Source organism: Marmota monax, unplaced genomic scaffold, assembly GCF_021218885.2.
Source record: "Marmota monax isolate L192 unplaced genomic scaffold, Marmota_monax_Labrador192_F-V1.1 WCK01_AAM20220418_F8-fsc00036, whole genome shotgun sequence".
In the NCBI taxonomy this organism is placed as follows: Eukaryota; Metazoa; Chordata; class Mammalia; order Rodentia; family Sciuridae; genus Marmota; species Marmota monax.
Window position 1 is genome coordinate 5,467,406 of NW_026694491.1, and position 17,503 is coordinate 5,484,908.

Sequence of the window (17,503 nt, forward strand, 5' to 3'; positions counted from 1 at the left end):
AACAAAGAACTAGTGTCTTTTGAAAATGGAATACAGGCCCGTGGTTAAAAAATCAAGAAGCAACGCTCCCTCCCACCTCGACCCCTCTGCACCTGCCACGACTGGTATCTGTGTCTCGTGGACCCTTCCAGCTATTTTTTGTGCATATGCAGTATGTGAGGGTTCCGTTTCTCAACCCAGTTGGACCTTTACCTTGCTGATATGTTACCTATGAGTCTTTTCACTTGCACATACTAAACAAAATATGAACATTTTAAAATGTTCCTATACTTGGGTTCTTCCAAAGTATCATTGTAAGTGGCTGCATGATTTTCCATCACTGAGTACATGTCTCCTTTGGATGATCTCCTGTTGTTGGAAGACTGCCATGTTGATCAGCTCTGGCCTTCCTGTGCCAGGGGAGTCACAAAGCCAGCTTGGCGAAGCAGTTCAGCCATCTTCCATGGCTGGTAATAGACTATTGAGTTGAAACAATAGAGATTTGTTTTTCGTACTAAGAGGCGTTTGGAAGGTGGGTGGTTAAATCCAAGTTTTGAGCAAGACTCCAAAATGCAAAATTCTGAAGTGAAGTCATCAAAGGTAGGATGTCCAGAGGGTGACTGACACCTCCCCGGGGTCCTTGAACCCCTCACCCCCTTCAAGGGGGCCATGAGGAGGCTTAGTGACAGAGCATTTGCCCAGCATGTACCAGGCCCTGAGTTCCATGCCCAGTACCTCAAAAATAAAATAAAATAAAAAGAGCGTAAAAGGACTGGAGGAGGGGAGAGAAAGCATTCTTGAGTTTCTTTCTCTCTGTGGATTTCTGCTGAGGTGACAGGGATGGGGTCCTGCAGGGATGGGGTCCTGCCACCCTCACCATGAGGTCGGGTTGAGATGAGCCTGGAGGGAAGTGAAAAAGCCAGAGCCTGTGTGGCCGCCAAGCAGAGGGACCGAGGAGACCTGTGTTGGGGACAGTCTCAAGGATGCTGCATGTGTCCTGCTGGGCTGACACGGGCCACACAGGAGAGAGGCTGTGTGGGGTGAGTTGGATCATGCCCAGTGGGGTGGGGTGTAGCTGAAGGAAGGGGGAGTCCAGCAGGAGGGAGTTGGAGGTGGACACAACACCCTGTCCTCCCTGCAGGTCCAGGAGCCGCAGGGAGGATCCCCTGGGTGGCCATCTCCTAAGAACCCGCAGAAGCACTCCACGTCAGCTCCCATCTTCTGGGGCCAGAGCACCAGTGCCCATGAATGGCAGTCCCCACGCAAGAACGACCCTGCCCTCCACTTTGACATTGGCCATCCCCACGTCCCGACCCAAGGGTCCAACGCACCCAGCGGGCTGGCAGGGAAAAGAGTTGGGTGCAAGAATGGAAAAAGGAGAATCAGGAGGCAGAAGAGAGGAGAAGGGAGCCGAGGGTCCTTTCTACTTCGGGCCTCGGGCCTGACGCAGGCCTCAGGGTGATGGAAACTTTGTTCAGGGTTTTTATTTGTCTTAGTTTTTATTTTTTCTTTTGGAAGTAGCTTCAGACTGTCTATTACCCAGGGTGTGGACAAAGCCATGGACCTGGCAGAGCTGTCATCTGGAAGTAGGGGGAGAGTATGCCCTGAGTCACCCCCAGACCATGGGAACAACAGGAAAGTTCGTTGTTCTCACCTCTCATGAGTGATGTGCTCATCATACCACTTTCAAATAAAGTAACCGTGACCTAAGCAACAGGAATTTGTTTTTCTTACCTAAAAAGAAGCTGGGAGGTGTGTAGTTGTGGGGCTGGTTCATTAGCTCACTGAGTGCCAAGGACCAAGTTCATCCATCCTTTCGCTTGCTGACCTCTGTGCACCAATGTCTCTCCTCTTGGTCACAAGATGGCTGCCCCAGATACAGGCATCACATCCTCACACATAAAAACAGGGAGTTGCAGGCTCTCCTCATTCCATGCCTTTTACAGAGAGAAAAATCTGTCCTGGAGGGCCTCCTATGACCAACCTATGACCCAAAGACCAGAACTGGGTCACATAACCACCCCTCCCAACACTTTTCCTGAATGTTTCCACTTCCTTATTGCCTTAGACTTTTCAAACTGTGATAATCTAGAATAGTGTCTCCCACCCAATGAGGTCATCGATTACCTAATTGTCCAAACTGGTGCATGTATTTCACAGCCCTGGAATCACTCGATTTCTAGATCAGTCAGTACCACAGACCTCTTCCTTCTCTTTGACATTTTGTTCCCCCTTTTGGTATTAGCAGAGTTCTGTGGCTCCCTTATCTTTATTCCATCTTATTTATTTATTTTTTTAATTTTTTGTGGTATGGGGGATTGAAGCCAGGGGTACTTTACCAGTCCTTTTAATTTTTATTTTATTTTTAAAATTTGAAACAGGGTCTGAGTTGTGATCCTCCTGCCTCAGCCTCCTGAGTTGCTGGGATTGCTGATGTGCACCACTGCATTTGGCCTCTCCTCCTCCTTTCTTCACACTCTCCATGTATTCAGCTGTTCCAGGGTGACAAATACTACCACAATTTGATAGTTCTTTAGCTCTAAGCTATAACTTCATTTTTAAAAAAATTCCTTTATGATATCTGTATATCGATATCCCAGAGCACCTCAGACTAAAACATCTAGGTCATTGTTTTCCCCTTTTGCCAAATCTGTTCTTTCTGTATTTTATTTCCATTAAAGGTAGCACCCCACCACCTACTTACCTAGTCAGCCACCCTGGAACATCAGAGCCCCCTCCCTCATCATTGTCACTATTCAGTTTTGTCAATTCTACCTTCAAAATATGGCTCAGAATTTTTATCTTTCCATCTCAACTGGAAATACATAGGTCCAGGTTCAGTTTTTCCCAGGACGATAGTAACAGTGACTTACCTATTGCCCCTTTCCCTTTCTCCCTGCCTTGTATGAGGATATAATGCCTGGAACAGTGGCAGCCACCTTGTAACCACAAGGTAACTAGAGTAAGAGCCAAAAGCCAAAGTGCTAAGGATGGCAACAGGAAGGTGGATGAAAGCTGCCACTTTGTCAGCCCCGTGGAGCGGTGGAATCAGTGCCAGGAATTGTATCATAAAGCACTCCTCATCCAGGCAGGGAGCAGCCACTTGATGACATGTTGACACAGTGATTTTGAAGCAGCTGTTTTAGTGTCAGGGTCATTTTTTGATTGATGGGAGGGGTAAATCCAAGTGACTAAAAGGTTCTTTTATTGTTGTTTCTAAGGAATGTGTTCAACAGAAATCATATAAGCCCTGGCTTGTCTCTTTCACTGGGCACTACTTTTAATTTTTAATATGAAGCTGCATTTTGAGAAATTTTGTGGTGGGTGTTTTAAAATGTTATGGTGGGTGAGTGTTCAGTAAGTCCCTTGAGCCTGAGAATGGGTGGGTGGTGAGGGGTAGAACCCAGAGCGGCTTGAGAGTAGAGGGGGACAAGATATGTAGCCTGTAAGGCTCTAGAAAGGTGGGAGCCCCTCTTTCCAAAATGGAGGTGCCCCTTGAACTGGGGTGTCCTTGGCCTCCTTCTCATCCAGCCTCTGCTTTCAGGACACCACTAGGTGACATGCTTTCAGCTCTATGTGGGTGCCTGTAAGACCCATGTCATACAGGGAGCAGAGTATCTCTTGCCACTGAGGTCCACAGTCCGTCTGGAGGTACAGAACAGGTGACCTGGTTGGAAGCAGGGCTGGGGACTTGTGGAAGTCGTATGTGTTTAAGTGGCTACTGTGGGCTGCTTAGGGGAACCATCACATAGAGTCCCTATTGTATCACCCATAGAGAGGCAGGAAGATGATTTCAGAGCAGTCCTGGAGCTGATGGGGGACAAGGCAGAGCAGAGGCCCCTTTGGAAGCATCCACATGCCCATCGGGAAGTGCCGGTGGCCTCAGGCACTTGATGCTGATCTTGTAGCATCCTAGCACGTTTGCACACCATCAAGATTGGCAATGGAGGGAGGTAGGACAGTAAAGGGGGGGAAAACAATCAAAGAGGAAAACAAACCATGTTTAGTAACAGAAATAAACAAATATGGCTGGAAGAACAACCCATATCTCAATAATAACCCTAAATGTTAATGGCTTAAACTCACCAATTAAGAGACACAGGCTAGTAGAATGGATCACAAAACAAGACCCAACAATATGCTGCCTACAGGAGACGCATTTGATAGGAAAAGACATACATAGGCTGAAGGTGAAAGGTTGGGAAAAATCATATCACTCATATGGACTTCGGAAACAAGCAGGAGTGTCCATACTCATATCAAATAAAATAGATTTCAAGCCAAAGTTAATCAAAAGGGATAAAGAGGGACACTACATACTGCTTAAGGGAACCATACACCAACAAGACATAACAATCATAAATATTTATGCCCCAAACAATGGTGCAGCTATGTTCGTCAAACAAACTCTTCTCAAGTTCAAGAGTCTAATAGACCACCATACCATTATCATGGGAGACTTCAACACACCTCTCTCGCCACTGGACAGATCTTCCAAACAAAAGTTGAATAAGGAAACTATAGAACTCAATAACACTATTAATAACCTAGACCTAATTGACATATATAGAGTATACCACCCAACATCAAGCAGTTACACTTTTTTCTCAGCAGCACATGGATCCTTCTCAAAAATAGATCATATATTATGTCACAGGGCAACTCTTAGACAATATAAAGGAGTAGAGATAATACCATGCATCTTATCTGATCATAATGGAATGAAACTGAAAATCAACGATAAAAGAAGGAAGGAAAAAGCATACATCACTTGGAGAATGAACAATAGGTTACTGAATGATCAATGGGTTATAGAAGACATCAAGGAGGAAATTAAAAAATTCTTAGAGATAAATGAAAACACGGACACAACATATCGGAATCTATGGGACACATTGAAAGCAGTTCTAAGAGGAAAATTCATTGCTTGGAGTTCATTCCTTAAAAAAAGAAAAAAACCAACAAATACATGATCTCATACTTCATCTCAAAATCCTTGAAAAAGAAGAGCAAAACAACAGCAAAAGAAGTAGAAGGCAAGAAATAATTAAAATCAGAGCTGAAATTAATGAAATCAAAACAAAAGAAACAATTGAAAAAATTGACAAAACTAAAAGTTGGTTCTTTGAAAAAATAAACAAGATCGACAGACCCTTAGCCATGCTAACAAAGAGAAGAAGAGAGAGAACTCAAATTACTAGCATACGGGATGAAAAAGGCAATATCACAACAGACACTTCAGAAATACAGAAGATAATCAGAAATTATTTTGAATCCTTATACTCCAATAAAATAGAAGATAGTGAAGGCATCGATAAATTTCTTAAGTCATATGATCTACCCAGAATGAGTCAGGAGGATACAGACAACCTAAACAGACCAATATCAATTGAGGAAATAGAAGAAGCCATCAAAAGACTACCAACTAAGAAAAGCCCAGGACCGGATGGGTATACAGCAGAATTTTACAAAACCTTTAAAGAAGAACTAATACCAATACTTTTCAAGCTACTTCAGGAAATAGAAAAGGAGGGAGAACTTCCAAATTCATTCTATGAGGCCAACATCACCCTGATACCTAAACCAGACAAAGACACTTCAAAGAAAGAAAACTACAGACCAATATCTCTAATGAACCTAGATGCAAAAATCCTCAATAAAATTCTGGCGAATCGGATACAAAAACATATCAAAAAAATTGTACACCATGATCAAGTAGGATTCATCCCTGGGATGCAAGGCTGGTTCAATATACGGAAATCAATAAATGTTATTCACCACATCAATAGACTTAAAAATAAGAACCATATGATCATCTCGATAGATGCGGAAAAAGCATTCGACAAAGTACAGCATCCCTTTATGTTCAAAACTCTAGAAAAACTAGGGATAACAGGAACATACCTCAATATTGTAAAAGCAATCTATGCTAAGCCTCAGGCTAGCATCATTCTGAATGGAGAAAAACTGAAGGCATTCCCTCTAAAATCTGGAACAAGACAGGGATGCCCTCTCTCTCCACTTCTGTTCAACATAGTTCTCGAAACACTGGCCAGAGCAATTAGACAGATGAAAGAAATTAAAGGCATAAAAATAGGAAAAGAAGAACTTAAATTATCACTATTTGCAGATGATATGATTCTATACCTAGCAGACCCAAAAGGCTCTACAAAGAAACTATTAGAGCTAATAAATGAATTCAGCAAAGTGGCAGGATATAAAATCAACACGCATAAATCAAAGGCATTCCTGTATATCAGCGACAAATCCTCTGAAATGGAAATGAGGACAACCACTCCATTCACAATATCTTCAAAAAAAATAAAATACTTGGGAATCAACCTAACAAAAGAGGTGAAAGACTTATACAATGAAAACTACAGAACCCTAAAGAGAGAAATAGAAGAACATCTTAGAAGATGGAAAAATATACCCTGTTCATGGATAGGCAGAACTAACATCATCAAAATGGCGATATTACCAAAAGTTCTCTATAGGTTTAATGCAATGCCAATCAAAATCCCAACAGCATTTCTTGTAGAAATAGAGAAAGCAATCATGAAATTCATATGGAAAAATAAACGACCCAGAATAGCAAAAACAATGCTAAGCAGGAAGTGTGAATCAGGCGGTATAGCGATACCAGACTTCAAAGTATACTACAGAGCAATAGTAACAAAAACAGCATGGTACTGGTACCAAAACAGGCGGGTGGACCAATGGTACAGAATAGAGGACACAGAAACCAATCCACAAAACTACAACTATCTTATATTTGATAAAGGGGCTAAAAGCATGCAATGGAGGAAGGATAGCATCTTCAACAAATGGTGCTGGGAAAACTGGAAATCCATATGCAACAAAATGAAACTGAATCCCTTTCTCTCGCCATGCACAAAAGTGAATTCAAAATGGATCAAGGAGCTGGATATCAAATCAGAGACGCGCCGTCTGATAGAAGAAAAAGTTGGCTACGATCTACAGTCGGTGGGGTCGGGCTCCAAATTCCTCAATAGGACACCCATAGCACAAAAGTTAATAACTAGAATCAACAAATGGGACTTACTCAAACTAAAAAGTTTTTTCTCAGCAAAAGAAACAATAAGAGAGGTAAATAGGGAGCCTACACCCTGGGAACAAATCTTTACTCCTCACACTTCAGATAGAGCCCTAATATCCAGAGTATACAAAGAACTCAAAAAATTAGACACTAAGAGAACAAACAACCCAATCAACAAATGGGCCAAGGACCTGAACAGACACTTCTCAGAGGAGGACATACAGTCAATCAACAAGTACATGAAAAAATGCTCAACATCTCTAGCTGTCAGAGAAATGCAAATCAAAACCACCCTAAGATACCATCTCACTCCAGTAAGATTGGCAGCCATTATGAAGTCAAACAACAACAAGTGCTGGCGAGGATGTGGGGAAAAGGGTACACTTGTACATTGCTGGTGGGACTGCAGATTGGTGCAGCCAATTTGGAAAGCAGTATGGAGATTTCTTGGAAAGCTGGGAATGGAGCCACCATTTGACCCAGCTATTCCCCTTCTTGGTCTATTCCCTAAAGACCTAAAAAGAGCATGCTACAGGGACACTGCTACATCGATGTTCATAGCAGCACAGTTCACAATAGCAAGACTGTGGAACCAACCTAGATGCCCTTCAATAGACGAATGGATAAAAAAAATGTGGCATTTATACACAATGGAGTATTACTCTGCATTAAAAAATGACAAAATCATAGAATTTACAGGGAAATGGATGGCATTAGAGCAGATTATGCTAAGTGAAGCTAGCCAATCCCTAAAAAACAAATGCCAAATGTCTTCTTTGATATAAGGAGAGTAACTAAGATCAGAGTAGGGACGAAGAGCAGGAGAAGAAGATTAACATTTAACAGGGATGAGAGGTGGGAGGGAAAGGGAGAGAGAAGGGAAATTGCATGGTAATGGAAGGAGACCCTCAGGGTTATACAGTGGAGGGGGTAGAGAGAGAGGAGGGGAGGGGAGGGGAGAGGTGGGGAGGGGGGAGGGTGGAGGATGGGAAAGGCAGCGGAGCACAACAGACACTAGTATGGCAATATGTAAATCAATGGATGTGTAACTGATGTGATTCTGCAATCTGTGTATGGGGTGAAGGTGGGAGTTCATAACCCACTTGAATCAAAGTGTGGAATATGATATGTCAAGAAATTTGTAATGTTTTGAACAACCCACAATAAAAAATTAAAAAAAAAAAAGATTGGCAATGGAGAATGCAGCTTATATCGCCAAGAACGAATCCCTGGGACCAGTCCCCTAGAATCTTCCAGATCATAATCACTGGACCCCACAGATAATGGTCGTCTACCTCCCCTCCACTCTTCCCCAAACTGCCCCAGACATGGCTCTTCTGATGACAGATCCCGGACAGGCTTTACGAGACGTTACTAATTATGGCTGGTTAGTTATTTCTGAACAAATATTTCAGTCTCAGAGCTGAAGAGCCGCCCTTGAACAGTCAGTGTTCCATGGTTATTGGCCACTGAGAAATGGCATCTTTTGCTCCTGTCATTTCTTCTAATTGAGCTCCTTCCCCGCCTCAGGGAAGGGTGTTAGAGGAGAGGGCACTAACCCCACGAGCGTGGCCTGAATTCACAGAGCCTTCCTGGCCTTGGCCCGTGGCCACCCAGCTTTGGCCATTTCTGGGGAGCCTGCAGGCTCCTTGGGTGTGGTGCTCCTCATTGCTGAGGTTAGAGCAGCCTCTAGGGGTTGCCATGGGTTACTGAGTGCCTGGTTCCGCATCTGGATCTGTGAAGCCAGAGTTCTCCCGCTGTCCTCCAGGTGGCTCCAGGGTTCCTGGGCCAGAGCTGGACCTGCTTAGGGACGGGGGTGAGGAAGGACACCTGCTTGAACCTGTGGACGGTCAGCCTGCCCAGCCCACCGAGAATCACCCCCCTTCCAAGCCGCACACGCGCACGCCCAGCCCCTGCTCTGAGTGGGGAGCACTTTCAGGTCACCGCCCAGCTCTTCCCACATCCCAATCGCCTGAGTCTTAAGCACAGGCCCAGGGGGTCCTGGAGATCCATTGCTGAGGGGCCTTAACTTCTGCCTGAGTCTGTGGGCTGGGCCTGCCTGGCCCTGGTTTTTATGCTTTGTCTCCAGATTGAATCCAGTCTTACCACCCTCTGCTTAAGAGCCTCCAGCAACTTCCCTTTACCCCTGGGAGGAAGGCAGCACTCCCAGCGCCGCCTCTAGACCTGCTCTCCCTCTGGCCCTGCTGTCCGCAGCCTCCTCTCCTGGGCTGTCTGTCAGTGTTGGTCACTCCTGAGATGTGGCCACGCAGCCCCCTCTGGTCTCAGCTCTGGGGGACGCATGGCAGATTCTAATAATTAGTTCTGGGTGTGTGTGAACGGTGTGAAGCGTGTGTGTGTGTGTGTGTGTGTGTGTGTGTGTATCTATGATCCAGGGTGCCTGTGATAATAGATATATACTATCTTTATTTAGAAATAACTAACCAGCTCTGCCCTCTGCAGAGCTCTGAGCTCCAGATCTGGAAGACGACAAAGGAGTTTAAGACGCAGCTCCTACTCCATGGAATTTTACCTTCTATTTGGGTAAATAAGGTGTGAACCCACAAAACAATTAGAAAACAAGTGTTCGACCAGAGGCTGCCATCCACTGCCTGTGGATTGAACCCAGCCCTAAAGTGCGTCTTTAACAATTCTAGCCAGCCCTGTTGCCACTGTTTACCAGTTTTTAAAAGTGTGGCAGAACACATGTAACATAAAACACACTCTTTAGCCAGTTTAAGGTGTCCAGTTCAGTGGCGCAAGGTACGTGCGTGTCATTGTACCATCCGTCCCTACCCTCCAAGTCCAGACGCGTTTCATCTTGCAGAACTGACGCTCTGCCCTCCTCAGAGGCTGACTCTCGTTCCTGCTTGCCCAGCCTCTGGCAGCCCTCAAGCTACAGCCCATCGCCCTGTGATTCCGACTGCTCTGAGTTCCTTGTTCACGAGGAATCACACGGTGTTCACCTTCGGGTGACTGACATTTCAGTTAGCAAAGCGTCCTCAAGCCCCTCCACAAGGCACCGTGCCTCAGAGTTTTCTCCCGTTTAACTCTGTGTAACTCGACTGTGTGTGCCAGCGTCTTGCTTATCTATTCATTTGTCAATGGACTCAAATCGTGCTACTTTTTCAGCTCTTGTAACTCATGCTGCTATGAACATGGGTGTACAGATATCTTTTCAAGACCCTGTTTTCAATTCTTGGGGGTACATATACCCAGAATTGAAATTGCTAGATCATATGTTGATTTCATTTTTAGTTCTTTGAGCAACCGATGTACAGTTTTCCACAGTGCGTGTACCACTTTGTATTCCCATCAGTAGTGCAGAAGTTTCCAACTGATCCACGTCCCTGCCAACCCTTGCTGTCTGTTATGGGTCTTTTTCTTTTTTTAGAAGTCACCATCAGAGTGGGTGTGAAGTAGCCAGCAGTTTTTAAAAGATCTTTAATTCCTTGCCAGTGTTTACAAGTCAGACTTTATGTCTTCTTCTTCTTTTAATCTAGATTTCTAGTTCTTTAAAAAAAAAAAAAAACAAACTGGAGAACTGGGCTGGGGTTATGGCTCAGTGGTAGAGCGCTCACCTCACATGTGGGAGGCGCTGGATTCGATCCCCAGCACCACATAAAAATAAATAAAGGTATTGTGTCCGCCTACAACTGAAAAAAAATATTAAAAAAAAATAAAACTGGACAACTCTGGCAGGTCCAGGTCTGTACTCACCTCTGGTGGACAGCTGGCTGGAGCTGAGTAGCAGCTGCCCCTTGGCACAAGGGAGGCCCTGCTCCTTCCAGCCCACCTTGTCACCTCTCTGCACGGGAGGTGAAAACGTGAAAGCAGGCAGGGGACCTGAGAGGGAGCACGGTGTGGTACTTGTATTGAGTGTGCAAACACTTGTCCTTGCCCCTCCGCGCTTTGCTTCCCGGCCCTGCCCGCATCTGGCCTGGTGATCCCCGCTGAACGGTGGTGACTCCTAGCCATCAGGTACACTGAGACAACAGGTGAGCTGGGCCAGTCAGAGGCAGCTTGAGAAAGGGGGTAGAATTTCACTTCTGCTCTGAAAGAGGATGTCTTCGTCCCCTAGGGCTGCCCTAATCAATGCCACAGACCAGGGCAACAGAAGCCCACTGTCTCCCAGTTCTGGAGGCTCTAAGTCTGAGACCAAGGCCTGTGCAGAGCTGGTGTCCTCTGAGGCCTCTCTGCTTGTACATGGTCTTCCCTCTATTGCAGTCTATTGCCTATTTTTTTTTTTTAACAAGGACACGAGTCACATTGGACTAGGGACACCCCATATGGCCTCATTTTATCCTAAATACCTCTTGAAAGACCCTCTCTCCAAAGATAGTCCCATTCTGAGGTACTGGAGTTTGGGATTTCAACCCAGGAATGCTGGGAAGACACAATTCAGCCCACAGCGGATGGACGTGACAAGGGAGGAGAGAGAAGGACGGGGGCTTGTGTTTTGTCATCTGCTAGCCCCTGTGTGAGATTCCTATTACTGTCATAACAAACTGTTACCACATGCCAATTTAAACAACACAAGTTCATTTTCATCCAGTTCTGGATGTTCTAAAATCACATGCTGCAGGGCTGCAATCCCCGAGGCTGGAGGGAGGAGCCCTCTTTTTTTTTTTTTCTGCTTCTAGCTTCTAGAGGCTCCCGACATGACTCTCGACCTGCTTCCATCACTATGTCCCCTTCTCTGTCTCTGACTCTCCTGCCTCTTTTCTATGACGATCCTTGTGATTACACTGGACTTCCTAGATAATCCAGAATGATTTTCCCATCTCTTTAACCTAATCACATTTGCCAAGTGCCCTGCCCTGTAAGGCAGCATAGTCCCAGATGCATGATTGGAACATGGTGTCTCTGAGGGAGCAGGCAGTTCTACCTACAGCAGTGCCCTGTCCTTCCTCCCTACTGCACTGTGGAAGAACTAGTGGGAGCCATCTGTCAGAGCACCTCACTAGAATGCTTCCCGTGATCCAAGCCAGATCTGTCCTTTGAGGGGTTTCTTTGTAAGTGGAAAAGCAGTGAATTCTGAGTCTGGAGCTGGTGAAGGTCAAGCCTCCTCTAAGGTCAATGTTGTGGTCTGTGCTTGGTGGAGATGGACGCGGAGGTGTGGAGGAGAGGAGAGTTCTGGAAGTGTTCCTGCTGCTGCTTCCAGCTGTTCCCAAGGCCAGCAGTTTGGGAATCAGTATATCCTCTGCTTGTTTCCATCCCTAGAAATCAAAATTGTCCTGACCCACAGAGCTGTTTTGAGTGGAGGCTAGACCTCAGGGAATGTGGAGACAACAGGAGCAGGAAAGAGTTATCTTGAAGCAGGTGAGCACTCTCCAATCTGAGAGCCTCCCAGGCCCTGGGTGGGCGTCATGTTCATGCAGTTAGGTACAATCTTTAGAAGATACATTAACCCCAGTGAGTAAGACCACATCTATCTCCATTTCAACCTCTGTTAAATTGCTGGCCTCCCCCCTCAACAGGGGACCCAGGCATTTTTGAAAACCAGCTAAAGGGAAATTGAGTTGACTTGTTTAACTTGTATTAAATGGAGAATGTTTATAGGGTTTCTGTTGTTTCATTAGATGGCTGGTTGGCTGGGTGTAGAAATGGCTTTTAGAAATACTCCTTCTGCATGGGCCTACCCAGCCTATGGCATGAAGGTGCAGGGCTGGAGGGTCTTCAGGATATGAAATGTCCCGCAGTGCCCATCCCCAGAAATGTGAGGAGAACAGAGGCGAGTCCAAGGCTGGTCTGTTAAAAAAAAAAAAAAGTTCTCCCAATCATCAGACATGTAGGATTGTAAAATGAGTGATTGATTGGAGTCTTGATTTGTGGTCAAAAACTAAAGTTCTCTCCTGTCAGGAAGAAATTGGGCAAAATTGAATATATCTGAATTCCTGTGGAAACTGATGACAAACCTGTAGGATTAAAGCAAGCAGTGAGTTCAGGCTACGTGTGAAGTTGCAGGCCAAGGGCTGAGGTTGTGGCTCAGTGGTTGAGCGCTCACCTAGCATGGGCGAGGCCCTGGGTTCGATCCTCAGCACTACATAGAAATAAATAAATTAATTAAAAATATTGTATCCAACTACAACTAAAAAAAAAAAAAAGAAATTGCCAAGCTTCCTAAGGTATAGGCCTATGTCTTAGCAAAACATCACCATAACAGGTTGTGAAGCTAAAGTAACTTTTCTGCTCTATCAACCCTGCTAGAAAATAGCCTGAAGTCTCTATTTCCTCTGTAGATAATGGTATTTCAAACTTATCATCCCATGAAAAAACAATCAAAGAGGATGCCCCCAAACAGGAAGGAAAAAGCATCATAGAAGTGCATCAGGCAGTTGAGTTATTTGTCTCTCTGTCTGGTATTTTCCATCTTTGAAGACTTTGTAACTTGTTATAATATGTTTTCTCATTCTGTTAATTTTTGTTATTTACTTTTGTGTTTATAAATTTATATTCACCTTTTTTAAAAGAGTGCCCCATCATGCAGGCCCCATTACCTGGAACTACTCCCAATGTGTAGGCCACATTAAAGAGGTGGGGATGGCCAGCCTCCCTGAACAGCCTGCCCGAGAACTGAGGGTCATGGAAGATAGGTCGAGAGGGAGACAGGTGAGGGATACTGGTGGCCGGGGATGGGGAAGGCCAGATGTGGGGCAGGAGGGCTCATCAGGGTTGACAGTAGATATGCAATGGTTCCTGTCAAGGAAAGTGACATGAGGATATGAAAGAGGGGTGCTCTTCCCATGTGACAGATGTCTTCCTGCAGCTTCAGCCTTCTGTACCTGTAATGAATGGGGAGATGATGAAAGACTAAAGCAGGTGGTACATTCCAGAATCCTGAAAAAGAGTCAGAAATGTGTCACTCCCTGAAACTGCGATTTATCAGTGCCAACATAAATGAATGAGGGTGATCAGAGTTTGGGTGCTTCCCAAATCTCATGAGGGTCTTCAGGAAATAAGGGAAACCTCCATTCATCAGGAGTGGAGAGTGTATCCTGAAACCCCATCGGGGAAGCACAAGTTCAAATGTAACTAATAAAAGATGCACTTTCCAAGAACACTGCTCAGTGGATAATGACGTATGACAAAGTGTTTAAAAAGCAAATTAAAAAGTGACAGTCTCAAACACACTCATACACAGATGAATAAATTAGACTAAAAAAACCATAAGGCAGAAGACACATAATGGTTTTTATCTAAAGACAAATGACACCTAAGGGGAAATATTTGCAACTCGCATCACAACCAAAAAGTAATTTTCCTAATACATCAGAGTTCCTATAAATTGATTTTTTTTTATAAAAACACTAACCATCTAATAGAAAAAGAGGCAATTCAGAAGAAAGGAAATACAAATGCCTCTTAGATGGAAAGATATTAAACCTTATTCACAATAAGAAAATGAAAAAATAAAATTACGCTGCAATTTCACTTTCAACTATCAGACTGGCAAAGATAAAAGAGAGTTCGGCAAAGACGTGAGGAATCAAGCTCTCTCCTGAATTGTTGGTGGGAACAACAATTCTGTGGGTGCAATTTCTGTGGGGAGCAATTTGGTAATAGCTGTACAGACTGCAAGAGAATATAGCCTGGACTCTTGCAATTTGACTTCTAGGAACTTAATTACATGGCCGCATATGTATGATATGACATATATAAAAGATTATTTGTGGGCTAGGGATTTAGTGAGTTAGAAGAATGACTGCCTAGCAGGCAGGAAGCTATGGGTCTGATCCCCAGCAGCACACACACACAAAATATGTATACATATAAATATGTATATGTGTGTGTACACATACATACATACATATTATTTACAACATATTTCATAACAAAAATGAGAGGATGTCTACCTAGAAAAAATAAATAAATTATATGCATACGTTGGAATATTACTCAGCTGTAGAAAAGAATGAGGAAACTCTATTTTAACTAAACTAAAATGATCTTCAAGATATAAAAGTAAGGCTCTCAGGGCTGGGAATATAGCTCAGTTGGTAGATTGTGTGCCCTGCATGCACAAAGCCCTGGGTTCAATCCCCAGCACCACAAACAAACAAAAAACACCACCATCAACAACAACAACAACAAACAAAAGTGAGGCTCTCTGCTCCTCCATGTTCAACAGACAGCCACATCTTCTCGCTGTGCAGGGCAGGGCCAGCCACACCCCTGACACATAATAATGAAGGCTGGAGTGAATGGAGGATGCTTTCAACCCTAGCAAAGTGAATATTGTCTCCATCAATGACTCGTATACTGACTTCAACTACCTGGTCTACATGTCCCAGTGATTCCATCCATGGAAAGTTCAATGGCACCCTCAAGGCAGAGAATGGGAAAGTTGTCATCAATGGAAAGTTCATCTCCATCTTCTAGGAGCAAGATCCCGCCAACAGCCAATGATCTGGTGATGCTGGTGCTGAATACGCTGTAGCATCCACTGGCATCTTCACTATCATTGAGAAGGCTAGGACTCATTTGAAGAATGGCACCAAAATGGTCATCATCTCTGCCCCTTCTGCTGGTGTCCCTCATGTTTGTGATGGGTGTGAACCATGAGAAGTATGGCCACCGCCTCAAGATCATCAGCAATGCCTTCTGCACCATCAGCTGCTTAGCTCCCCCAGCCAAGGTCATCCATGACAACTTTGGCATTGTGGAAGGACTCATGACCACCGACCTTGCCATCACTGCCACTCAGAAGACCATGGGTGGCCCCTTTGGGAGACAGTGGCATGATGGTCGTGGGGCTGGCCAGACATCATCCCTGCTTCCACTGACACTGCCAAGGCTGTGCACAAGGTCATCCCTGAACTGAATGGGGAGCTCCCTGGCATGGCTTACTGTGTGCCCACCCCAACACGTCAGTTGTGGATCTGACCTGTCGCCTGGAAAAAGCTGCCAATCATGGTGACATCAAGAATGTGGTGAAGCAGGCATTGGAGGGCCCCCTAAGGTCTCTTGGGCTACATGGAGGTTGTCTCCTGTGACTCTTCCATGCTGGGGCTGGCATTGCCCTCAATGACCACTTTGTCAAACTCATTCCCTGGTATGACAATGAATTTGGCTACAGCAACAAGGTGGCAGATCTCATGGTCCACATGGTCTCCAAGGAATCAGAGCCCCTGGACCACCACCCCAGCAAGAACACAGAGGAATAGCGAGGTCTTCAGCTGCTGGGGAGGCCCTGCTCCTAACTCAGTCCCTCAACATACCAAGAATCTCCCTCCCAATTTCCATCCCAGACCCCTGAAGAAGGGGAGGGGCTTAGGGAGCCCTACTGTCACGTACCATCACTAAAGTCCACTGCACCCAGTACACACACACACACACACACGAGACAGACTTGGTAACACACACCTGCAATCCCAGCAACTTGGAAGGCTGAGACAGGAGGATTGCCAATTCAAAGCCAGCCTCAGCAACTTAGCAAGACCTTGTCTCAAAATAAAAAATGAAAAGGGCTGGGAATATAGCTTAGTGGTAGAGCACCCCTGGGTTCAGTCCCCAATACAGCAGGAAAAAGAAAAAAAGAAGAAGAAAGCTATAGAGGAAATATAAAGTACTCCACTATTGCTGCTTTAAAAAGAACAATTGGGAGGAGTGTAGCGGTGTGTATGGCTCAGATAAACAAAACGTATCCACAGGGTCCACCAGAAACATGCTGCACCAGTTGCTTCCTGAGTAAGGCTCTGGGTACCTGGGGCCTGAGGCTGTAAGCAGTAAATGTTCAGCAAATGTTTACTGAGGGCTGGTTTTGTGACAGGCCCAATGGCAGGGGCTGGGGATGCAGGAGTTAATAAAACAGACAAGGTCCTACCTGCATGAAGCTTGTGTCTTAGTCAAGAAAATAGGCAATAAATAGATAAAACGTATGCGTGGACAAGTGATTGTCAAACAGATGGACAGAGTGGGGGAAGGAAGCAAGAAAGAAAGCGGCTAGGTATTTAAAGAAATTTAAAAACAGCAAATAGAGAGAATAAATGTGGGGGAGGGTCTTGTTTTAGCCAGGGTGATGGTCAGGGTAGACTCAAGTCATCCAGATATCTAAGGTAGGAGCACCCAGGGTCCAGTGCAAAGGCCTAATATTTTTTTGTTTTGTTTTGTTTTGAGAAAGAGCGATGGTTTTGTTTTGAGGGGACTGTGGTTCAAGCACAGAGAGAAAAGGGGACAGTGATAGGCATGGAATTATGTTCCTGCATCAAACCCTTCCAGGAGCAGCCCCACCTGCCTGGGCCTGCAGGGGTGGCACCAACCCTTCAGGGATTTCCTCAGAAGACCTGGTTCCTTTTCCAACATGAGGTGTTTGGCCACAGCAGGAAAACACCAACCTCCTAACTATAGAGGGTAAATAGGTTGGCACAGTCCGTATTCTGGGGCAATACCTATATTTTTAGCTAATGCTGTATTAACTTCTTTGTGAAATAACCTTCTGAAACAAAGGTAGCTCTTTGATGACGC

The 17,503-nt window shown here is 44.9% G+C and overlaps 1 pseudogene; it reads left to right on the forward strand.

Moving 5' to 3' along the window:
- Positions 1-15,240: 15,240 nt before the first annotated feature.
- LOC124075718 (glyceraldehyde-3-phosphate dehydrogenase-like) lies at positions 15,241-16,320 on the forward strand (annotated as a pseudogene).
- Positions 16,321-17,503: the final 1,183 nt, after the last annotated feature.